Source organism: Camelus ferus, chromosome 8 (genome assembly GCF_009834535.1).
Source record: "Camelus ferus isolate YT-003-E chromosome 8, BCGSAC_Cfer_1.0, whole genome shotgun sequence".
Lineage (NCBI taxonomy): Eukaryota > Metazoa > Chordata > Mammalia > Artiodactyla > Camelidae > Camelus > Camelus ferus.
In genome coordinates, this window is record NC_045703.1 from 43,877,942 (window position 1) to 43,903,654 (window position 25,713).

Here is a 25,713-nt window from a genome sequence, read left to right on the forward strand (position 1 = left end):
ATATCTTTAGTGTATGACTTAATAGAAGATACCTAGATTCTCATTTTTACTTCTTCATTCAATCTGTGGTAATATCACACATGATGTAACCTCTGAGAAATTCTACCATACACCTATGAGAAAATGGGGGGGGGGGGAGGAAAAAGAGTAGCTTAGTGTTGTTATGACAGTAGTGTTGACCTCACAGTTCCCCTGAAATTGTCTTGGGGACCCACAGTGGTCTCTGGACTACATGTGAAGAAGCACTAGATTTTAATATGCATAATTCTTTTTAACTTCATGCTACAATGAGAACATTATCTTACACTTATTAAAATTGAATCCACTTCACTCATTCAGTCACTGCATGGTATAAAGATGTACTCTGTGAAACAAAAGTCTTTACTGGGATGTTGGATGTCTGGAGAATAGAAAATGCTGCATATTTTTTCACACCAGTATAAATATCAAAGGTGTATTAATCAAGGTTCATCAGAAAAACAGAAATAGGATACACACACACACACACACACACACACAAAGAAAGAAAGAAATGTTTTAGAAGGAACTGGCTCATGTGATTACAGATCCTGAGAAGTACAAACCCAGGAAAGCCAATGGTACAGTTCCAGTCCAAGTCCAGAGGCTACATAACAGTCCATCTTAATAAGAAAAGCATTTTTGTGTGTTCTGAAGACCATTTTGAAAAGCTACCAAAATCTACCAAAGCACCAACACACTGTGCAAAACAGTTAGTTCTTGGCATTGAGTGAGATTTTCCTAGTAGCAACAAAGAACATGCCAGAAACTGTTGATGTGGAAAAAAATAAAGACACTGTACAGTAATAGAGTTTCATGCCCAGCCAGCTTAAGAAGCCGTAATCAGGACCACTGGATAGAGAGAATAGTGACAGTTGAAATCATGATTTGGGTCCCAGTCCATTTGGGATGATATTTTTCTTTGTTGCAAAATTAGTATCTCTAAGCATTTATGTTGCTGTCACCTTTATGTGGAAGGCAATGTCTTGACTTGTTTTTCATAATACTTTTCAGCTTCTCATTTCCTTTTATCAAAACTGCTTCTCCCCACCCCATTTTTCTTCATCTGATTAGGTGGCAACACAATATAACAAGTTCCTACAACTGAATACCTAGGAATCAGTTTGATTTTTTCCCTTTCCCTCCCTTTTCTCTTGTAATCCATTAGCACACTATTGCCTCTACCTTCAAACGTTCTCCTCAATCCACCCAACGTGTCTTCACCTTCACTAGTTTATCAAACTCCTCATCTCTCAGGAAGACAAGAAGAAAAGGCTCCTAACAGGTTTCATGAATTCCATCCACACTAGCAGCTCTACGATAGTTTGCTACAGGCAGCTACATTTTTTTCAAAACACACAATTAATCTTTTCCCATCTCCACACTGCAGTGAGGATTAAATCCCAACTCCTAACTCTAACCTATCAGCTTCAGCATAATCTGGTCCCTGCCTTCTTCTCTCACATTAACACCTACGCTGTTCTTCTCTTACTCAATTTGCTTCAGAGACAGTGGGCTTCTCTCTGCCTTTCAAAAATTCAAGCCTATGTCTGTCTCAGTGTTTTAACAGTGGATTTTCCTCCATTTGGAATGCTCTCTCCTCAGCTGGCTTATTTTTATCACTCAGGTCTCAGTTCAAAAACCATCTATTGGCAAAGCACTTTTTGGTCTCTTAACTAAAGTAGTTCCTTCCAAGATGCTTTCTAACATGTCATTCTTTGTTATTGCCTTCACAGCACTTGCCACTTACCAAATCTAATTTATTTGTTCACTTGATTGACAAACTCCACAAAAAATTTGTACTTGATCCATCTTGTTAATTCAAAAATCTAGAACAATGTTGGGAGCATTCAGCACAGAGCTGAATGTATTTATGACAACATCTGACAACCATCTATTTGTGTTTCCTGCTCTGCATGTCCACAGCACTTCTATCATTCTGTCTTGTGTACCAGGTCTACCAGACCTATCTGTGTGTCTTCCCAGCCCTAATACAGTCTTTTCAAGAGCAGAAACTTCTTTTTCTTCCTAGCACCTAATAGAGGGATTTCATACCTGTAAATTCTTGGTGAACTCAATAAAGGCAAGCAAAAATAAAGAATTTCAAACATTATAGCAATATTGTTTTTTCAAAGGTAGAACAAAAAGGAAAAAAAAATCATGGAATTTGAAACAACTTTAAACAATGTTCAAAAAATAAATAAATAAATAAATAAATTGTTCTTAATGTTGAGAATTCCCCAAGAGATTTCATTATTTTGGTAAGGTTGACATAGGTGCCCTCGCTTTTTGGCATGCTCTATTATTATTTCTTCAAATTTCTACCTTCTATTATTTCTTAAGATAATGCCTTCTACTGGAGTTCACCCCCTACATTATGCAGTTTGTTTTTTAAATGATGGAATGAGACACACTATTTATAAAGTGTCAAATCAGAAAAAGTAATGTAATGTAATGTAATGGAGTTCGTCCCCCAAACTCCAATACAACAGGACAGAACTTGCAACTTCACAGGATTCTATTCCAACAGGAATACAACAGATTTACTCTCCTTAAAATGTCCCTTTCATTGTCCTGACAAAATAGAAAACTTTTTCATCTACATTCTGCAGGAATAAAATTTCTTATAATCCCTGAGTGAGGGCTCTGTATTTGTTCCAGGTAGTCAACTTACACTTGAAAATAAAATATACTTTATTTTCAAAGAACAGTGTCTAAAACTTTCAGAAAACACAAAACTCTAAGAAGAAGGTTTCAGGTAAAATGATCACATTTCTCTGTGGGAGACTAGACTCTTCAGGAAGTTTACCTGCTAGGAACTGGGCCAAACATTGTGCTACATTTTAACCTCCCTCCCCCACAGCATTTTAAGAAAGCAAAGGCATAGATCTAATTGGCCCTTACTATGATCAGCAAAATTTTCATTTCCATCTGTATGACGCAGAAAATCTGTGCAATCTGATTATTAAAAGTATTGATTAATATCACCCACCTACTCTTTAAAAAGGCTAATTTTATAATCTGCTGTGCTTTTCTCATCAGCGTGTTTCAGGACTCCAGTTTTCCCTACCATCTACCCATCTACTCAACTATCTACCTTGGATAAATAATTTTACCTTTCTCTGCCTTGATTTCTTTATCTTGAAATGATTAAACCCCTTGGGTCTAAATGAGGTTGGACTCAATGATGTGCTAAATCACACTGATTAGGCAGGTCCCTATTATGTGTTCCTTTTGATGTAATCATTCCTTTCTCTATCAAATAGTACAGAGAATCAAACTGCAAAATGCATGAAAAGAACATTTTCAAAGATTAAGAAATGAGATGACAATGTTAAAGAGTAGTAAACTTACAGACTTCTAGTTAATTCTGAGGCACTCAAATCTCAACCCTTCCCTTCACAACTCTACCAAACCCCTCTTACCATCATGTGAATGAACCCTCCTTCCCAGCTCTTTCCTTCCTATTCTTTTCTAATCTTCCCTTCTTCACTCTTTCTATCTTTGGAATTGGATATAAATACACACTGGAAACACATATACACACATAACTACCAACATTATAAAAGACTCATAACTCTTAAGTTTAAGATCTCTTGTTCTATGATTTCTCTAATTACTGAAATCCTGGCCCTCCCCCTATGGCTCCCCAACCTGCATAGCTTTTATGTTATGTGGTACTAAAATGTTTTGAGAAGCAGCTGCTAAAATGAAAAGCAACTTCAGAGAGCATAATTAGAGTTGCATTACTCCAAAAGGCAAGAGAGTCTTCGTTCTTAAGCCAACTTTGTAATCCTCACTTACCCTCTCAAAGGGACCAAGACTGGAAAGAATATTGAAAGGTATCAGAAGGTAGTACAGCCTGAAGATTCTGAAACCTGCCTAATGACTGAACATCATACTAACAATTCTAGTCTGCTGTTTGGATATACCTTAATTCTGTTAATAATGAAAGACCAGAACTTAAGGTCAGTACAGAATGAGTGTACAGTATTTCTCTATTTCCATATAAATGGATATTTCCAAAGACAAAATGCTCTACCCAGCAGTCACAGTGTGTCTAGAGATATCAAAAAACTGTTTTAAAATTTTAATATACCATACCAGAAGAACAAGGCTTTATTTTGACTCAAAATTAAGTAACAAGAGTCAGCAATTACTCCTGAATAAGCAAATGGCAAGTAATGATCAATAAGAGAAGAACTCAGGTTGAGCAAAATTTCTCAACTGAGTTCTCAGGTTCAAGGATAATCAGGCTACAGGAGTTTAACTGGCAACAGTTGCTTCCTTTATTAAAGCCTGAAGTTCCAAGTTACAATAGAAGATACTTTATAAAAGATTTAAGAGGAAGAAATAACACTTATTCCACTGCCATCCAAGGGAAATCATATTCTCATCTATGAAATGGTTAAAAAATGCAGGCTCTGAAGTCAGAGACGTGGTTCTGCAGCCTGGCTCTGACACCACTCACCCCATCCCATCCACCTCTCCTCTGCAATTTTACTGATGAAAATCAGCCCCAGAAAAGATAAGTGTCATAGATATAATAAAAGTACTGTTTGAGAGGATTGTTGTAAGGATTACAGAAATGGGAACTATCAAAGTAAAAACATATTTTTTACTTTTTTTACTTACAAAATATTATCTAAACCAAAAATCTGTCTACTTGTTTTTGAAAACAGTGCATGCCTTAGAAGGCATAAGACAAACAAAGGAAAAGAAAAGCAAAAGAGAAGTAGAATATAGAATATGAGAGAAAATTGAGAAAATGAGTAAAGAGAAATAAAGAAAAGAGTCCAAGTGAGAGGAGAAAAAGAGAAGAAATAAGTGCTTACATTTTAGATGTAAAATGTGGGAAGACAAGAGAAAAGAGGGAGGAACAGGGTGGTGGATAAAATGGGGTTATGTTTATTTTCTGTCCCTTCAAGTAGCTTCATAAACCATCCAAATAAGATAAAAGAAACTGAGGTCCTATGAAATTAAAAACCAAAAGAGAATAGTACCATCACCTCAAATGTTAAGATTGTTGCTTTTGGTCACAAGATAATTAATCTTCTATAATTCAAGGATTTGATTAAAACTTAAAAAAAAAAAAAAATCCAAGATCCTTTGAAGTCTCCTGACCCTACATTAATTTAAGATAGCTCTAGTGGAATTAGTGGTTCCCAATACAAGAACAATGTATAATACTGAGTCATATTACTGTTCTCTAGGAAAAGCTATTCCACCGCCAATGCTGCAAATTCAGCTGTTATTTAAAAACAACAGCAACAACAACAAAAACCCACAAAAACACACCTGGTCAATTGTGAAACGCCATACTGGTCAACGGTGAAGAAAAGAAGAGGACGTAAATACTTCTCTGACTGCTGATATACAATTTATTCAACTTCTTAGCAAAAACAATCATTCCCTAGGATATTCCTTCAACAAAACATTCCTTTGAAACATAACCAGAAAAGCTGCACAATGCAAGTGAGCAAGTGACCTCCATTCCAGCAGTGCTCTTGCTGCCCTGAGAGCAACTGAGGACTGTACTTTGTTTACGTAAATGCTAACTTAAGGCTCAATGGGTGAACATAAACATTGAGAAATTGCAGAGTTTCAGTTCCCACACAAACTTTCAAAGCTTCCCTCTGGGATGTACTGTAGAAGCTAAAATAGAAAACAGTTTCAGCCAAAACAAGTAACAGTAGGAATTCTGACCAATAGTCAAGCACAAGTGTTTCCCCACCTCCCCTCAAAGGGCGAAAGTCGGGAAGGGAAGAGGAAACTTCCAATGATCTCAAAAATTTGACTCAATTCTCCTAATGAGATGTACTTTCAGGATTTCAGTGATATTCATAAGCTAAACAGAAGGACACAGAATACGGTCAAGTTTTTCTCCCTGGAGAATAACCAGAAATAAAGATACGTCTCCAACACTGGTTTCTTCTAAATATAGTACTTGCAAATATCTCCCTAGGAACGGTTTACATGACTTAAAAAAGAAAGTAATTGCTTTTAAATGGTCCTACAAGTAGTGACTAAACACTGCAAGTATCATGAAATGGAAATGATCATTCCAATCATGGTGATACCCATCCACTAGATATAACCAAGTGCATGCACAGACACAGATAATACCACATACTCTTTCTGGTCCTCAAAATCCTCACAGTTGTGATTCCTGCAAACCTTGTGATGCTCATTTGCCATGAATCACCCACATGAACTCATAGTTTACATTTCATAATGATACAATGCATTTTTGTCTAGTTTTACCCCCTCCTTTTTGCTTAGAAGAACTGCAGTATTTTTTTCTCCCTTGCAAACCCCAGTTCCTACCTTCTCCAGGAATTCTTATGATTAATCAGATAACTTGGCAGGTAATGAACAAATTTTACATTTTCTACCTTGTAGTTTATAACGTACAGTATTTTCCAAACTCGACTATAAATTTCTTAAGGACTACTGCCTGTGATTATGCCTTTCTGCATAGTGATCTACACATAGCAGATAGCCCATTACTGGGAATGATGTTGGAGGCTAACTGAAATATATAACAGAAGTATTTAAAACAGTAAAAATATCTTATTTAATTCATTGAATATTCCAGTGAGAAAGATATTGAGTACATAAAGTGTTAAATATTACACAAAAGAATGTGGGGTTTAGAAAAGTTAAGTAACTTAACTTGCTCAGAACTCTATCCAAATCTAGTACTAAAACCATCTTCTATAGCCTCTACATTATACTGCCTATCAAAGTGGATTAGTTACAAAGGAATAATATAATTTAAATATTTTAATTGCTTGGAAGACCTAGTGAGATGTCATTAAAATGCTCTAACAAATACCATTTTGGCACTTTTCCTTCATAGGGCTTTTCTACATTGATGAAGTAGACCAAATGACCACAAATACATGTCAAAGCAAAACCCTGGTAACCTCTTTAAAAGAGAGGTTGGCTATGAGATCACATAATGGGGTCCTTCTTTTCAGAAAAAGGAAAAGGATGGAATCTGAAGAAAGATCTGTGATCTGAGGAATGAGAGCTACAGCTGAAGAGAGGATAGAAGATCATTTAAGACATTAGAAACCACTTGTGCAAAGGACCTGGAGCAGGACAGATTATAATGAATAAGAGACTGAAAGATGGGCTCGGTAAGAGAAAATGGAGAAGACAAAGATGGAGATGAATGAAGTAAACAGACCAAGAAGTCCTTATATGCAAAATAAGGACTTTTGTCTTTATCTTAAGTGTTACAGAAAGCCATAGAAGAGATTTAAGATGGGGAAGCAGAGGTTGCTGTCCTAAATCAGATTTACATTTTGGAAAATCATTCTGGCTACAGTGTAGAGACCAGTCAGGAAATAGGTGTAGCATTCTCATAGAGAAAAATTGTATTTAATTATGGTAGTAGATGATGAAGATGACTTGACGTAACCATCCAAAACCTATACAAGAGGTAAAAACCAACAAGAACTGGTGGTGTACAAGAAACAGAAGTGAAGACGAGACAGGTGTCCAGAATGTACAACAATGTTTCTTGCCTATATACTCAAATAGACCGTGGTGAAATTCCGAGTCTTGGTAAATAGGACAAAATCTATTTGCGGGGAAAGTTCAGTTTGATTTTTTTATTATAAATGACAGAAATCTACTACATCATTTTCAGAAAAGAAAAAAAAAAAAAGAATCCTATTAAAGAACATCAGAAAGCCCAACAGTGACCAAAATATACCCCAGGACCTCTCCACTGGAGACCCACTGCTGAGCACAAACAACACTGCTCCCAGCACTTAGGCTGAATCACACTCTGCTATCCTCGGATGTCTATGCTTCCACTCTCTGCAGAAGTGAATCCTCATGATGCCTCCTTTTTGAAGCTTCCTAATAGCTTCCTAATCAAATCTCCTCTAGGTGGTCTGAATGGTGCAGATTTGGTCACTTGTCAATATCCTAAGCTATAAAGATGGCTTAAAGGTGTTTGACTTCTTTCTGAGGTCACGAGAAGTCATCAGGCAAGAAAATCACCAAATATAGGAAAGGCTGCCAAAAAGAATAATAAACATCATCTAAGGAAGAAGGGGCATTAATTTTGTTGAAACATTCCAGAGATTTCCTGTCAAGTAGGAAATTGGATATATGATTCTGTATCTTAGAGGAAAGATCTTGGCTATAAACACGTTTGTGAATTATCTCCACATATATTTACACATGTAAGTAAATTCCATAATCCTACTGTGTTTTTTTTTTTTTTTGCTCTCTATAAACTTTTTAACAAAGCCTTAAATATTTTATAAACATGATACTACAGAGTAAATTTAATTAATCAAATTAAGGTCACACCATATATTACTATGGAACATGGAACACAATACTCTGACTGCAAATCATTCTATTGCTAATATTGATAGAAATCCTACAGAAGACAGGAGAAAAATTCATTGTAAATATTTACCTTATATACTAGCTCTAATAACTAAGAATGTTCTTGTTATTTCAATAGCGATTAACAAGTTGGGTGATTTCCAAGACCTCCCAACAGACTCTGTCCACAGCTGGATGAAAGTTACTGAACCTTGCACTCACAAGCACACATAACTAGTTTGGGTATCTCGAGTATATTCACCTCTTGATCCTCACTAAACCCATCTTTGAATCTGAACAGCTGTCTCCTGATTTATTCTTTTCAAGTACAAAGCCAAAATTCCCTCTTGAGTGTGTTGTATATTTATCCTGATGGTATTCAATTTAAAAGACAATGTATTCTGAGGAAGAAGAAACTGACATGATGCTAAAACAGACAAACGTATCTGGACAAGGAAAATTGGAACTAATCATGATTGAAACACCATTGTGATTCTCCCCTCCACCATAGTTTTGGCCTAAAATTGCTTCCTAGAACACAGAAAAGCACATAAACATCCTTCTACACCTGAACAAATGAAAAGAAATAAGTAAATGAGGCTCAAACAAGTTCTTGGATAAACTAGCTACATTTGCTGAATGAAGAAATTCACACTGATATCAACCTTGGGCTTCCAGGAAGGACGTGGGGCTCAGGATTTCCTCAGATTTAGAAAAGGTCCCACGAGAGGCACTCGTCTTACCACACGGAGTCTGATTTTTCTTTTATAGGTTGCAATGGCCTCACAATCAAGTTCCTTTAGAAAGTAATGGAAGGAGTGATTCCACTCACCTTTCTAGATACCCATGATCAGAAGCAGGATGAAATCCAAAGTTCAAAGTTACTACCACTACCCCTCTCCAAAACAAAATGAGATATGGAGGGTGGTGATGGGAGAAATGCAAACTGCTAAGGAGGTGAGCAAAGGAGAGATACAGATGCCTGAAGAATCTAATTCTCAGATAAACTAAATAGATTTGTTCAGATGACCTACAAGAGGGATAAGATTTCTCCAGTGCGAGAATTTCCTACTAACATAAGTCATTTTGTCTCAGTTTAAACTATTTGTTGGTTCTCTAACAAACCAGTAAAAATAGCTGAGAGTTCACCGATCTGAACTGTCAGAGTAAACCCATATGGCTCAAAACATAAACATGGCAACCAGATAGGGTTTCAAGACATTCTTTGTTGATAAACACTTGTTTCAAACATCAGTCTCAGTGTGCCAATCACGTAAGGAATCCCCTCATTCTAGCAGACCCAGCAACTGGGCACGCATTATTACTTTTACTTTAAGAACCTTCAAATGTGCAGGAAATCATGACCTGTTAAGTCCCTATGGGCAGGAAACAGTTTAAGAGTAAACCCCCTGATTCACTGTTTCTTTAACAAGAGTAAAACACCAATCCTTAAAAAGGAAAACTTTCTCACAGACCTCAGTGTTAACTTAAACTAAGCACAGAATAATCTCTGAGTATTAACTTATTATGACAAGTCTTTATCCTACTCTTACCCATACAGAATGTAAAAAATCAATAAAATTTAAATTAACACTAATTTAACATAATAAATTATGTTTTGCAGAATCCATATTGCAAATATTACATTTAATAGTGAAAGCATATATACTTTGTTGTAGATTTTACATTTCATTTTTGGATTTGACTCGATTTTGATCACAATGAAACATCATTTGAGTCGGTGTTATCATATCTTTGTTATTTTTATTTGATAGTGATTTTTAGCCGCTAATTTATGCTTTTGTTGGACCAATGAATTTAATAATACTTCCTAAAATACAATATAGAAGAAACATAAAGTCATTTATAATAAGTACTTTTCTGATTATTTACTATATTTACTACTAGTGAGCTTTTTCAAGCTAATATATAAAAATTTAGGAGCGGCACAATATATATGGTAAAAAATTATATGATATCAGCTAATAGAAACATCATAGTTTACTCCAAGTTTCTCTTGCTCATGGCATGTATTATCTGCCACATAATAACTAAATCCTCCCATCACTTTTCTCTATGTGAACTGCTGTTAAACCTTCATTTGTGCCCTAAATTGTGACGCAACTGTACTTCCCCATAGCAAAGTATAACATCAACACAAATGCAAATAATGCCTCTGTCTACAAATGATAAATGGTGGAGAGGGTATGGAGAAAAGGGAATCCTTCTACACTGCTGGTAAGAATATAGTTTGGTGCAGCCATTATGGAAAACAGTATGGACATTCCTCAAAAAACTAAAAATAGACTTACCATATGATCCAGCAATCCCATTATGGGCATATATCCAGAGGGAACTCTAATTCAAAAAGATACATACCCCTCCATGTTCATAGCAGCACTATATACAATAGACAAGACATAGAAGCAACCTAAATGTCCACTGACAGATGACTGGATAAAGAAGTTGTGGTATATTTATATAATGGAATACTACTCAGTGACAAAAAAAGAATAAAATAATTCCATTTGAAGCAACATGAATGGACCTGGAGATCATCATTCTAAGAGAAATAAGCCAGAAAAAGAAAGAAAAATACCGTATGATATTACTCACATGGGGATTCCAAAAATATAAAAAGAAATTAAGAAAGGAAAAAGAGAACACTAATAAACTCATCTACAAAACAGAAACAGACTCACAGTCATAGTAAACAATCTTATGGTTACTGGGGTAAAGGGAGTGGAAAGGGATAAATTTGGGAGTTTGAGATTTGCAAATGTTAACCACTGCATATAAAAATAGATGAAGAATTTCTTCTGTATAGCGCAGGGAACTATATTCAATATTTTGTAAAAATCTTTAATGAAAAAGAGTATGAAAATGAATGTATGTATACATATGCATGACTGGGACATTATGCTGTACACCAGAAATTGACACATTGTAACTGAGTATATTTCAACTAAAAACAATGTCTCTGAATTATTTCTTAATCATCCACATCATCTTAAATGTGTATCATATTAATTTTAGTGTCACTAAAACATAATTTTTTAAACTTTTATAAAATTCAAAGAATGTGCCTGTAGACTGTAGTTTGAGAAGCACTGCCTGAGCTCACTTAATAATAAACTCAGCCTCAAAGATTTATCATTTACAATACAGATAACTGTAGAGTGAGAAAACAAGTTTAAAAAAAGCACATTGGAACAAAACTGTGTACAAGCCTATACTCATTTTCTTGGAGAAAAAAAGCATGTTTTAATTTTTCTGAAGAAAAATATTTTATAAAAACGTACCCCTTTAAAATAAGAACCACCACAAGAACTACCCCTTTATGCTCTATGGCTTCCTCTTTGCTTCCAGCTTTAGAATTTAATCCTAGGAAAGGCTTTGCTTCCCCTCAAAGTAGTAAAAACTAAATAACTGTATTTCCTTTTCAAGTTAGTGCCAGGAAGCTTGCCTCTAATTTGAGGTTCAACTAGAACAGCAACATAGGCCTCAGTGACTGAAAAATTCAGCTTTATTGGCTGTGAACTTGATTTTATAATAATATTTGCAGTCATACATAGCAGGAGTCTTTTTTCCTTATTTGTCTCTGCCAATTGGGTAAGTCACCTCTAATTATCTGCATAACAATGAAAGGTATATGAAGGTATATAAATTAAATAATAAATGATTAGTAAACGAAGATAGCCCCTACTTGTTGCTAAGATCATCTTCCATACATGCTTATATCACTTTGCCCCCAAAAGCCAATGCTACCTAAAATTGTGAAAGAAGACAGTCAATTGTGATTGCTTGCTAAGCTAAATCTAAAAAGAAATAAAACCAACTACTGGTTATTTTTCTCAATATTAAAAACTGAACATAGTTATGTCAAGAAAAAAAATGCCCATCACGTAGTTATACCTCTGCCCCAACACCACCTCATCTTCCTTAAATAGCTGCGTGCTGGCTATAGAATAGGGCATTATAAATTGCATAAAAATGTATTGTAAATTGTAAATGGATCCCCACTTTTTTTAACGAAGCAGTTACCCAAATTTAGAATAAAAGTTAAATGGTAGAACCACAGGAATGAATTGTAACAAATTCAAAGAAGACTTTAAAAAATCATCTTTTTATTTTAGAAAGTTCATTCTAGCAAATTTTCAAAGAAATCTCTTGATTAGAAGAAATCTTTCTTATTTTGAAAAAGCATAGCTCTCAAAACCTATACCAATCATCATTTTCATTAGCAAAAATTCACAAATATTCCTTTGAAAATCCAAATGTAAGAAAGATGTCCCTTAGCTTTCCATTGAACATTGTTCTGGATATCTGGACAGTACAGTAAGACACATGATATAAATGTCTATATAAAACATATTTAAAGTCAATGATAGTTTGTTATCATTAATGAAACTAGTACAAGGTTTTCTAACATTTTAAGAATAAAAATAAAATAAAGAAATAGAAGATCTGATTTACATAAAAAGATTATTTATATAGGCTATTTCTATAGTACAGTAAAACTTCTATTACAAATTCCCTTAAAAATTAAATAGAAATTCATCTGCTAAATGCTTTATCCAAAAACATTTCATAAATTATGTGAAACAGAGTTGTTTGCATTTTTAGCTGCTTGACAAAATATACAGGGCAAAGTTCTCATTTCTCCCAAGTTCAGTTGAAATAAACAGGACAGATCTTAAACAAAGAAACATCTGCAATGTTGTCTATTTTTTTCAGCATATAGTAAAGAGAATGAAATCCAAACTCAGATCAAACTTAGATTGAGTCTGGGCTCTACCACTTAAAAGTTAAGTGATTTTCACAACTTGCTTCCCCTTTTAGAGAACTGAGCTCCTTGTCAGTAAAAGAGAGATGACATCACCTGCTTTATAGAATATACACAGAATATATTTATCTCTTTAAATGTTTCAAGTCTTACATAGAAAAAAAACCAGCAACAACAAATTTCGATGTTGGTTTCTTGTATCAAAAACACTTCCTCACTCTTCACACCCCCCTGACTCCCAAAAAGCCCAACTCCCTCACATGGATTCTTCACTGTAAACAAGTCAGCAACTGTATCCTTATTAACAGTACCACGGTGCATGTCTTGTATGCCAGCCTCTCTGCATCCACGAATGGCCGCTCCCTCTCTCAGAAATCCTCCCATCACCACTCAGCTGAAGAAATCATGCCCATCTTTCAAAACCAATTCAAGTTATATCAGGATCCTTACCCTAAATTTGATAACAATTGGAAGTCTATGCTCACCAAAATACTGTAAAACACAAGGTGATACAACACAGTGTAGGATATATGCAGCCAGGCTCAACAAAATTAAACTGTGATTATTCGCAGTCTTTCTTCCACTCACTCCAAACATCGCTCATTTCTAAGGAAGCCTTTTGTTTGTATTTCTCAGCTTTTGTCATACCTCCATAGACAGGGAATGAATAAAGGAGGACATTTTAAAATTAATCTAGAGAAACTATAAATACATTTATTTAATAAAGGGTCAAAAGGTATCTGGGGAACAGACAAAAATGTATCCTGAATGTAGAAGAATGGGGGCGAAAGGTAGGTCTCTAAATACAAAGCCAATATAAAGATAATTTATTTTTTTCCAGAGATGCACAAAATTAGAACCACCACTATGTGATGTGGAACTTTGAGGAGCCAAATAAAGCGGTTTTTTTTTTAAGCAATTTTTCCATTTATATCATGCACACACAAACACAAATGCACTGATATATATATATACACACACACACACATATATATATATACACACATCAATCTGCAGGAGTCTTCAGTGAATGTATGCATGCTATTTTAAATGCTTTTTGATATTGAATATATGCTTCTCTTTGATGTGACACCAAAGGGAGTTAAGCCTTTAGGTGTGGACAAGAAGATGCATTTTTGTTCCTATTATATACATGAAACACTAAACGTTGAGACTTGTACCAAGGAAGTATCGAGTGAATGGTAGCTGCTTTCATCCTGTTGTCTCTTGCTTAATTATTTTGTGTGTGTCTGCCATCTCCTGAAGAAGACAAGTCATCTTGCTGATGACAATATCCTATCCTACTTCAAGCCACGACATCCAGCATTGTACTAAAGAAGAGGTCAAGAATCAGTAAGTATCAACTAATAGAATCACTGACATTTGAGAAAATCCCAACATCTGAGAAACAAATAATTAAGTTATGATGTGCAGGTCAGCTTCAGGGGAAGCAAGAATGTTTTCCAACACTATTTGTATCTCCTTCCAACACTATCTAGGATTCCTCCTCAGGATGTAACTCAGACTGGAGAGATAATATATGTGCTAATCACCATGCAAGGGAATTATACACTGCCTGCATTTGTATCCCTTCTCACTGATACATCTTGTTTCCATGAAGGTGTTTAAGACAACCTTGCCCATTATACCAAATGCTCTGAGATAATGAATCTAAATGTATGAGCTTTATTTCCATTAGAATTATATGTATCTAATCCTCAAAATAGAAGCACTCAATTTTAACTACAAAAGAAAGTAGCTGGTGTTCTTTTTTTTTTTTTTTAAATATCCACTGTATCTATTTTTTATGCTACATTTTAAAAGGATATATATCTCAGGCAATAAATGTCCTATTTATCTACTTTCACCTTTTTAGTGAAAAGCAGAAAAGAATGCAGTTTCACCTTAGTATATACCTGCTGTCTCAAAAATATTCCAATGAATAACAATCAGAAGCAGGAAAGAAAAGGGAAATACAAGGATATTATGTTGCTGATGTTTTCCTGTTAGGCTTTGAGTGGCTGCAATGTCACAACATTGAAGTTTTCAGGTCCTGAAAAGACCTTAGAGATCATTTCATTTTGCTGTATGTTTTATACATTAAAAATCTGAAAAACACTGAAGTTTAGTGACATATTTAAATGGCAAATACTTTAAATAGTCGAGCAAGCAAAGGAGAACAGAAAGATGAACACTGAGAAGTAGTCTTTTATTTTTGTCTGACAGTGAGTAATCCTGTCACTTAAAAGGTTGAACTTTTTTAGCCAATTTTCTGATACATCCTATAGTGTAATAAAACTTCAATTAATTTCCTGAGTATAATGATATTAATAGTCTGCTGTAAAGCCCCAATACAAAACACCTCATAAATTATGTGAAATAGGGGGGAGGGTATAGCTCAGTGGTAGAGTGCCATGCTTAGCATGCACAAGGTCCCGGGTTCAATCCCCAGTACCTCTGTCAAAAAATAAGTAAATAAATAAACCTAATTTAAAAAAAAAAAATTATGTGAAATAGAATTGTTTTCCTTTTTAGCTGCCTGACAAATTAATCCAGTGCAGATTCTAGTTCTCTCAATAAACAGAACTTAGGGAAAGATAAAACACTTACAAAGCTTAAAATTGTTCCCAACATACAGAAGGGGTCAGACTGACTCAGTTTAATACATGTTTATGCGTAACCTTGAACTATTTCTTATTCCTCCTTTGTAAAACACAGGTGCCTTACCTATGGAACAGAGATAACACAGCCTGCCTCACAGGACTGGCATGAAGATATCTCAGGAAGTATCAACAAAGTACTCAGTATGAGGCTTGGAACACAGTAAATCTATGAGAAATGATAATCCCATGCTTGCTATCCCTACAACAATAGAAAAGGAATAAAAAAAAATATTAGCTTACATGCATCAAAAGTCTGACCTTAAATGATACTACTTTGACTCTCAAGCACATTAAACAGTAAATGACGCTTTCGAGCAAATGATAATTAAAATGTTATCTCACTACGAACAATAATATAAATTACTGTTTTAATCTTTGATCTGTGACTGTGAAAGAAATCTTAGTCATTCACCAGCAAGCTTGGGGGAACAGTGGGAGCAATGAGAAGAAGACAGAAGAGGGATCATTTAAACCATGGTGGCACTGTCTACACAGACTCAAAGGGAAGTCTGACTTTGTCTCCTAGAGACAATGAAAATATCATCAATGAACTTTTTAGACCTTCTCCCTTGTCAAGGTGGTGCCACAAAAATGTTACTAATTCAGGCAACTGAAAAATGGACTAAACTCATTGCAAGCCAATATCTACCATTCTGAGGTATTTCTAAACTTGCAGAAATTGGAGTTTTTAGTGTATAGTGAAGAAGGGTCAATATAATATACAGACATTATTTTTCATTTGTTTGCTTATTCTGTTTTTAAGAAGCATAAAAGTCCATCTTATGTCAGAGAACGTTGTTTTTCATTCAATCTGTAAGTCTATCCGTGAGTATGTATGAGATGGAGGGGGCAACAGATACCTATGCAAAGGTAAAGCAATCCCATACCGCATATAATTTTTAAGCTTAATGACTGTTCTTATTCTCATAAAAAATAATAGTTAAATATATGTGTACTAATATTTAACCAGAAGAAACTCAGCTAGTGAATTCTTTAATCTGGAAATAAACTTTTTTAGGAAATCGAAAAGTTTCCTATAATTTATGTATTAACATCACTTCAATCTCTACATTATAAATGAATTAAAAGTGCAACCCAGCATCAAAACATAATATTCCATGAATTAGCATCATGAACTAGCTGTTTTCATTTTTGCTCAAAATTTGATTCTGAATTATTGAAATCTTGCCTTGTTAGAAAGAATTAGATTATGCCAATAATGCAAAGACTATGATAAAAAAAATATGAAGACGTGGTTCTCAATATAGATCATCTATTGTAGATTTCACACAATCACAGGTGCTTTGGTTAAAAAAACTGTGACAAGTAATAATATTCAAAAGCCGCCCTAGCATTAGTATGAAGACATTCAATTAAACTACATTATTTCCAAGTATGTATTTATTTACATAATTTACAATTGAAACTTCCAATTAACTCATATGAAAAAAATGTAATATTAACTAACACATCTGATTAAAGAAAGCCCTAAATAGTAAAACTTTTCCAAAACTGAGTTATTTTAGTCAAATGTTGATGAAGACTTCTAAATAAAGTTTTGAATTCCAAACCTACCATCTTCAGTCCAGTAAAAAAAGTACCTTACAGTTGCAAATAATTAATGGTTGCTCGAAATATTAAAATTTCTCTTAGTTATACTTACATAACAAGACTCTTCCCCAAGTCTTTAAAATATGATTGCAATTAAGACCTATGTTTGGGGGAAGGGTATGGCTCAAGAGGTAGGGCACACGAGGTCCTGGGTTCAATCCCCAGTACCTCCTCCAAGTATAAATAAATAAGCCCAATTACCTCCCCCCCATAAAGAAAAAAGAGAAAAAAAATTATTTAAAAAAATTTTTAAACTATGTTTATAATATTTTACTCATGGTATTAAAGCCATAACAATTTATAAAAATTTTCTATGAGAACTACATCCAAATGTCCCTTTGTAAATTGAAATATTTCAATTTATTTTGACAAAATATACAATCAATTTTTTATTTTTTCCTACTTGCATTATATGAGACATTTTACTGGAAACCTAATCCCAGCTGTCATATTGAAGAGAATTACTTTTCAGTTAGTTATTAAGTATTTTAAGCTATGCCTTTAATAAGTCATGTATGAAAACTTGGAAGGTTTATAATTTGTTTAACTTCTAAATTGGAGGTGGAGCAAATCAAACATCCTGTTGAACACTGATAAGAAAAATAATCACTAATTTGGCTACCAATGAATAAAAATATGAGGCACCACAGCATAGGAATGACTATGTCCTTATTAAATAAGAAAGTAAATGAAAACCCAACTATCTAAGCATGCCAGTAACTGCTATGGGCTTTTGCAAACAGATTTCCATACCATGTCCACCCCACTCTCCCTTATTCTACACAAGAAGGCAATTACAGGTAAAGAAAGAAATGAAGGCAAATAAGAAATCATGAAAAGAAATAAGAACTAGGCATAAGAGAAAATTCTTATTAAAGTCCCAAAGTACTCAAGAGTGAAATCCAGAAAAAGAAAAAAATTCACAGTCAACCAAGGGCAATGGAAAGTATTACAGCAAACCTAAAAACATGAGACGTTACTATTCCTCTACCTCTTAGGCTCATTCACTTAACCAAATGTAAGCAGGAAAAAAAAAATCAGAAGTAAATCTCCCCATCAATATTCCCCAGTGAACTTTTTTTTCAAGAATTAAATCCTTGGGACAGTGGTTTATAATTGAATGTACAACTGCAGATGATTGAACGTACAACTGCAGATGAGTAAGAGATTTTTATCAACAGGGAAAAAACAAATTCACTCTAGCTTTATGCTTTCATGATTTCTGCCTTCTTATCTTCTTTTTATTCTATCAAACATAAATAAATGAATAAATGAAACATGCGGTGAGAGGCCCACTGAGACAATTTAGGTAAAAGAGTTTCTGCTGTTTTACTGCCTTAGTTAACAACAAATAAGTATATCTTTAGAAGCTGATTCTCCTAAGAGGGAAAGATAACACAACTACATTCATACTACTCAACTAAAACCAATGGACATCATAGGCTTTATTTGTAAAATACATGGAGAATTTTGATGAGAAGAAGTACTGTTGAAAAGACGTAGGTGTTTTATTCTGTCTGTTTTGTTTTACTTGAGCAGTATGGAAATTTTATGCATTTGAAATCTGCTTGAGCAGTGGGGTTTGGGCTAGGTTTCCAACAATGGAAACTCGGCAATGATTGTAGAAGAAAAAGGTCCAGGGTGATCATTTAAGTCTTCCTCCTAACAAGAACACAGAGTGAAATGGGGCACTATAATTATGCCCAGGTTACTGGTATAACCCGGGACTGTCCCAGGAAAATAAAGACATGTGTGCAATCTACCCACCAGTTTCAGACAATGAAGCAGTATTTTCACTGAAGCCAGTCCCAAGAGAAAACCACGTACCAAGTCCACATAGGTGGACCTCCCCATGCACCATCTACTTGATGGGGAAGGCAGAAAGTAAGTACTAACAACTCCAGGCAGCAGGAGAGGAGCCAGAAATAATAGGCCAAAATGAGTCGTTAGATGATCAAAGACACTAAACGTTTATAGATATTTATGTACTAGCTCATAGTCAAGGAAAAAGGTACTGAAGGTACCAATCATGGTCAGATATCAAAATGTTCTTACATTTCAGAGGTGTCGGTCTGTTGTAAAAAACAAGTCAGCAGTTATATTTGTTGGGAGTGCAATGGTGGAGGATGGAGAGGAAGTTAACCTTGATAAAATTTAAGGACAAGACTTATCAACAGTATCAAAAAGCCCTTAAAGAGGACAGAGGGAAAGGATGAGTACCCAGAGAAGTATCCATCGATTAACGTAACACTGAGAAAGTCCAGTAACGTGTATTCTAGATCAATGTTTTCACACTGATAGATGAGGAGTACAATCTCTCCACAGAAACGTTTTGTTTGGCCTAACAGAGTATTTTATAAACATTTAAGCCAATTTTTTTAAAAAAAGAAACTAATATAAAAATCAAGATTTCAAGCTTCTTTGGTCTAACTGAAAGCAATAGAAACACTGGGCCTACATTTCAGCATGGCCAACAAACAAACAAACAGCTGTGGAATTGGAATATTCTTTAATATTTAAACTTCAAATGTAAAACTTATCACTAACCTCTCACTATCTATTGGCCTGGCAGATCTTTAAATCTGCAAACCACATTAACTCCTTATGACGTAGAAAGCTAGTCTTTCATCCCCAGTTTAATGCAGTATTCTTTTGCAACTTGCTCTCTAACCTAGAAGTTAAAAAAGAAAAAGAAACAAGAGAAAAGACAGCTCCAACTCTGTCTACTTCTTCAATTCTAGGGAACTTTATATAAATACAAGAATGTGTGATGGTTGAAAAATGACTCATTCAATCTTGAAATTGTAACTTCAACCACATCCTACTAGTTCAAGTCCAAAGGCCAGAAGAGTGAGGAATTTGATCAAGAATAAGTAATCTCAGAACATCAAGGAAATAAAAGGTAGCCCCGCTGTAGCACCGCTGTGTCAAAATGAGCGGTGACTTGATACAAATACAAAACAAAAACACCTGCAGGTCCAAAAACAACAGTAGTGCTACTTTATATTGGTGCGTTTTCTGCCATAGAAAATGAAGTGTGAATTTAAACACAACATGTTCAGACAGGCAGGATGGAGAGAAATCATCGCCATAATCCCTTAAAGATCTAAGAGAAGATGGGTAACTGTAAAGGACATGGGAACGTAAAACTTAAAAAAAAAAAAAAAAAACTCTGAGGACAGCTCATCACCTTCTCACATAATTTTCACTAGTCAAATTGATTAAATGAAAGCTCTTGATAGTTTGTTTTCTCACCTAGTTCTTACTAAAAATGTAACCCCGTGATTAAAATTTCCCTTCTCGAAGCTAGAATTTACCAACCTGAATTTTCAAAACCTTTACGGTAAAGATTTTCAAACATTTTCTCATGGAGATTTTTTAATAAAAATAAAATCATGCAATGAAACTTACACAAAACAAGTAAGCGATAAAATGTCATGGTTGAAATGGTGAGCAGCTTCTCTGCCACGCACTCCAACTTACAAGGGGCACTCTACTCTGTGCTTAAGCTTTGAAGAGTTGCACTCAAAATCCGATTAGAAGTAGGAATGGACAATCAGGTGATACTCTGGAGTCTAGACCATCCACTTTGATTTCAAGCAGAGTAGTTCAACTTTAACCAGTTTTACATTTTGGTGGGACTTCCTTCAAGTTCGTATGTAATCATTTGAATCATCCTTCAAATGAAAATCATCCACTGCACAGAAACACCAAAATAAACACAAACACAAACACAAAAACATCTTTGAATGTAAAACCCTTTTATGAAGTATTGAATGCCTTAGTTGTATTGTCCCACAATTCATCTTCCACACTGTGGTCAAAGGGATCTCTGTGAATTTCAGATTTAGTTGGGTCTCTCCCAGGATCCTAGTATAAAGACCGCGGGTTTTAACACAGACTATGGTATCTTTATGACCTTGCCTCCTCTTATTTTCACAGCTTCTCTACTGCTCTTTTTGCACCGTGCTTCAGCTGTACTGAACTTCTTTTATTTCCTCTAAAGTGCCATGCTCTCTCATACCTCCAACTCTTTGCATATACAGTTCTCTCTGCCCAGAAGGTAGCCTTCCCACATTTCTCTACCTGGCTCACTCCTACTTATTACAGATCCCACCTGAAAAATCACATTTGCAAAGGCTGTGAGCTTCCACACCATCCTGTGTGTCCCCTAACAAAGCACATATTTTATAATGACTACAGACAGTCCTCACTTTGCTCAGCAATATGGGGCTGTAAAAATGGGCATGCAAGCTAAACCTGTGCAAATAAATCTTTATAATCAATGAGGAAATTTATGATTATTCACACATCTTTAAAAATTTTTTGTCAAAAATCTAAAACATTCTTATTTTCAGTTAAAAGTTAAAAATTTACAGGGAAATGAAAAAAAATAAAACCAATAATTATTTAGCACACTTAAATACAAAGCATTAAAATGCTGAGAAAACTTATTAATATAAAGGACATTAAAAACTCAATATTTAAAAAAAAACAATTTAATTTAAAAATGGGCCAAGAGACACCTTACTGAAGATATTTTACAGACAGCAAATAAACTTATGAGTAGATATTCAGTATTACTAACCATTAGAGAAATGCAAATTAAAACCACAATGAGATCACTAAACAAAAAATCATAATGGCTAAAGTAAAAAATAGTGCTAATACCCAATGCTGGAGACGATGTTGAGAAAAAGGATTACTTATACACTACTCATAGGGATGTAAAATAGATGACACTTTGTAAAACAGACTGACAAACTAAACATGCATCTACCATACTATACAGCAGTGGCACTCTTGAGCATTTATCAAAAAAAAAAAAAAAAAGGGAAGAAAGAAAAGAAAAGAAATTTATGTTTACACAAAAATATGTAGAAAAATGTTTGTAGCAGCTTTACTCACAATAGCCAAACAACAAACAACATTGTCCTGCAATGAGAGAATGATTAAAGAAACACTGGCATATGCATGCATACTATAGCACATTACTCAGCAATAAAAAGAAAAACTATAGATACACTTGATAATGAGCATGGTTCTCAACGGAATTATGTAGACTGAAAGAGTCAAACTAAAAAGTACTTACCACACACACACACACACACACACACACACACACACATTCCCTTTTATGTAACATTCTAGAAATGATAAAATAACTGAGGCGAAATGATTAGTGGTTCCCAATAGGTACGGATAAAGAGGCAGGGAGATGTGGACAGAACTACAAAAGGTGGCCCAAGGGATCCTGGTAGTGACAAAACTGTTCAATATCTTGACCATGGTGATGGTTACATGAATATACAGAACTAATAAAATTGCACAGAACTTCATACATGGTGTGTACATGAACACACACTCATGCACACATACACACAGAGGAATTCACAGAAAACTGGTGAAATCTGAATAAGGTCTAGTTGCATCAGTATCATTTTCCAGGTAGTGGTACCTTACATGTAAAATGTAAGAGGGTATCATTGGGGTAAACTGGATGAAAGGTGCAGAAGAGCTCTATTATTTCCTAATATTGCATGTGAATCTACCATTATCTAAAAAGTAAAAATTGAATTCAAAAATTAGCAAAAGTAGTTTGAACAGCACTTGCCTTCTTTTTTTCTTCATAAATCTTATATATGGAGCTAGCATGTATTTTATGCCTCCCTAAATTGTCATATTCCTATCTGAATCTGGATTAACTTCCAGCATTCTACCCTTTGCACTTTCAGTGTCATGAAATAACTCCAAGAATTCCTTTAATCTGAATATTTTGCCAGTGTCGTATCTAGGACATCTTTTCCTTTTTGTCGCAACTCCTTTCCTAATTTATGATGATACGTTCACCTTCAATAAGTTTCTCTGACCACATATCTAGTCTCCTGAAGAGCTGGAAGGTCAACATTCCCATGGACAGCAATTTCTTCTATTAACTTCATTTAGGTTTTTGATTCAAATTTTACTTCCAGCATTACCGCTTTTTGTTTCTTTGCTGCACTTTCATCGTTGTCACACAATTTTCTCTTTAAATTACCCATGTTTATAAAATAGCATGTAGGTTGACCAGAGAGACAAGGAGGAAACATAACTACACTACATAACTACACTTGCTGTCTTCTTCAACTGAAGACAGATGAGCAGCAACCACTCACCAACAGACTTTGAAAGAAGGGATGTGCTTTGTTGTTGATAACGATGTGCATGTGTTATTTATGTAGTGACTTGTGGGTTGAATACCGAGCAATAAGTTTTGTGTTTTATGCAGTCACTCAAAGTTAATAGATCAGAGTCACTGAAATTTGAACCATGTTGCTGGGGGACTGGTAAACAGCAGTAGACTGCCTGAACTTGTTCCATGTACTGACTAGTATATGATGCCCTACTTCCCTAGGCATTCTGCCCAAAAAAATTCTTCATCCTATTCTTTATTTTCTCCTTAGGCAGATATTAAGGGAGGTTTCGATGTATGTTCTCAACAAACGTGAACTCTCTTAACTAACTAATAGGAAAACATAAGCCTGGAAAGGTATCACATAACAATTATGCTGGTATTAATACTGAACTCTAGTCAAAGAAAACTATCCAAATTCTGGAGTTTAAAATCGTCTCATGACTGATTATCTACTATTAATAAAGTAAGAAACAAAAAAACCTTCAGAAATAATTTATACATGGTTTGGTGAGGTTTTGGTTTGGTTTTGTTTTGTCTTATTTTAATTTTACTCTTCTTTACCCAGCAATTTCCATGCTAAAATGCTGGTTTTCACTTCTTGAACAGACACCTACTGACATTAGGATGAGCCATCTCAAAAGTGTTCTGCAGGGTAGCGAAAGAATCTTATCCCAGGATGTAAAATCTGCTAAAAACGTCCACTTAATTACTATGCTCATTGATTAAATCCAGTAAGTGCTTCAATTTCTTAGAAGGGAATTGCATTCCAAATATAAAAAGACTCATCTTGTATTCTTGTTAACTTTGCATTTGATTTCCAAATATTTCATATTTAGAATGATCTGTATTATTTCATAACATTTGCTACATACATTTTACAAAAGTAATACATATTACTCATAGAAAATAAGAAAAATGCAAAAAGCTAAAATTAAAAGCACTCATAACTATACCACCCAGAGATAATCACTGTTTATTTACATTTTAACATATTTGTTTTTTCTACATATGGAAATAATTTTCCCCAAAACAAAATGAGATTCCTAGGATACTCATTCTTATAAAGTGCATTTCTTTACATAATATATTCTGGATATGTTATGGTTTTTATTCAATTTTCTTTTACTGCCTAACACAGGAATCAATATAAATAGCAATAAGAATGGCTAACATCATTAGAAAGAGTAGGGCAATGTGCTAACCATTTTATAAATTTTAACACATTCAATCCATATGACAGTGTGAAGGTCCTATTTCATATGAAATATGAATCCTAGACAGTTTAACCTGTTTAAGATCACACAGCTAATGTATGATGGAGCTCAGATTCAAGCCCAGACTATTTACATCTGCACTGACCTTTAACCACATGTTATCAGTCTCTCATGGTCAACCCTTAACCATTCAAGGTCAGTCTGAATTAATTGAGTCCAAATTATAGTGTATTTTAAAATACAGTTATTTCATTGGCAAATATTTAACAGAAATTAAGCACAGTAGACACTGTAATGAATTTGATGCTTTACTGTACAGTTAAGATTATTTTTACAGAAATAAAAAGCTGTTTTTCCTAAAATTCTTAAAGGTATATTGACTTAATTATTGTAGACTATTTAAACATTGTCTCTTTAGTACTGTACCATCTGAATATTATGTTGCAAAGATAAAAGAGTTTTCCTATACCTACATGTAGAACAATTGAGTTCAGTAAATTACACTGTGTCTCAAAGGGAAGAGTACAGGCTGAAGCTGCGTAGCCAATCATTTTACCAAAGTTTATAGAAAAGTACGTTTCTAACCATGATGTACAAATTATCTGAAATTTAAAATAGCAGAACTGACATACTTCAAATTTGATACTGTGGGTCTTGTACTTTGTCTTTCCATTCTTATCCAAAGAAAGGTTGTTTCAATGCCTTTAACAAGGCATAGTCCACACATATTCATAGAGAGCCTAGTGTGTGTAGAGCAGTCTCTCTTTACCAATAATAATGTGTGGGAGTGTGTGTGTGTGTGTGTGTGTGTTTGGACGTATCATATTGTAAAATTCTACCAATGGGAGAGGAAAGAAAAGGATGTAAGTAAATTTTCTAAGAATATTTTCA

At 34.6% G+C, this 25,713-nt stretch overlaps 1 protein-coding gene and 1 long non-coding RNA gene across 8 annotated transcripts in view; one reads left to right on the plus strand and one right to left on the minus strand.

Annotated features, from left to right (window-relative positions):
- PTPRK (protein tyrosine phosphatase receptor type K) overlaps positions 1-25,713 on the minus strand; it is a 510,442-nt gene that overhangs the window by 330,629 nt on the left and 154,100 nt on the right. The window lies entirely within an intron of this gene.
- On the plus strand, positions 10,394-25,349 carry LOC116665388. Its single transcript, XR_004321993.1, has 3 exons — positions 10,394-10,517; positions 19,377-19,378; positions 25,339-25,349. It is a non-coding gene; the product is annotated as an uncharacterized LOC116665388 (long non-coding RNA).